Here is a 965-nt window from a genome sequence, read left to right as displayed (position 1 = left end):
TGTACAAGACACTCTTTCTGGGGGGACTAAGACCACATGATGGGTTTTTCTACAACCCCATTATTCCACCAACTTTACTCCCCTCTCCTCTTCACTCTTCTAAGGGTTAAACTATTTAATTCATATACTAATCCACCTCATCACAAATTTGATTTAAAGGTTTTCTGCTCTTGTTATCAATGTTTGTTTAAGGGTTGAAATTCTGTGTGTCAAAATTTGCCTTGCATTTTGTTTGGTATTACCTACTATTCTGACATTGACCACGTGGTTTTATCATATTGGGAAAAAATATCACTTTGTCACTGGAATTCCAAAAAAAGTATAGCCGATTTTCATTTTTTAAAAACCCAAGTGCATCTTAGAACTTTAGTTTAAAAGTGTGTGTGTGAAAACATGTTCAACATAATCTAATTATAAAAACTCTGTAACAAGTTATCTTCTTCTATGTCTTTATTTTTTTTTTTGGTCCAGTCGTGGGGCCTGAAGTCTGGGCCTGGGCACTGTCCCTCAGCTCTTCAGCTCAAGGCTTGCGCTCTACCACTTGAGCCACAGCACCACTTCCGGCTTTTTTTCTTTTTGCTTATGTGGTGCTGAGGAATCGAAACCAGGGCCTCATGCATGCAAGGCAAGCGCTCTACCACTGAGCCACCTTCCCAGCCCCTTCTTCTATGTCTTGATAGTGATACTTCCTATCAAATTTACTGTTTGTTAAAAGAAAACCTTTTTTTTCAAGGGTAGTAGTAAAAGGAATGAGACCCAACTCAGCTCCTAGCCAGGTGTGATGAAAAACAAACCAGTAAGGAGGTAAGAATTGTCTTAAAATGTTTGTTCCACATATCTGTTTCTGTCCCCAGAAACTTCGAGTATAGGAGATGGTATGAGTCAGTATAACATGTGGAGGAGATGGGGACAAACAAGTCGTTTAAGGATTCAGGTGGACCTGTTGCAACAATGAGAAGTACAAA

This window comes from Dipodomys spectabilis, unplaced genomic scaffold (genome assembly GCF_019054845.1).
Source record: "Dipodomys spectabilis isolate Male_0828 unplaced genomic scaffold, ASM1905484v1 ptg001027l, whole genome shotgun sequence".
NCBI lineage: Eukaryota > Metazoa > Chordata > Mammalia > Rodentia > Heteromyidae > Dipodomys > Dipodomys spectabilis.
This window is presented reverse-complemented; position numbering follows the sequence as displayed.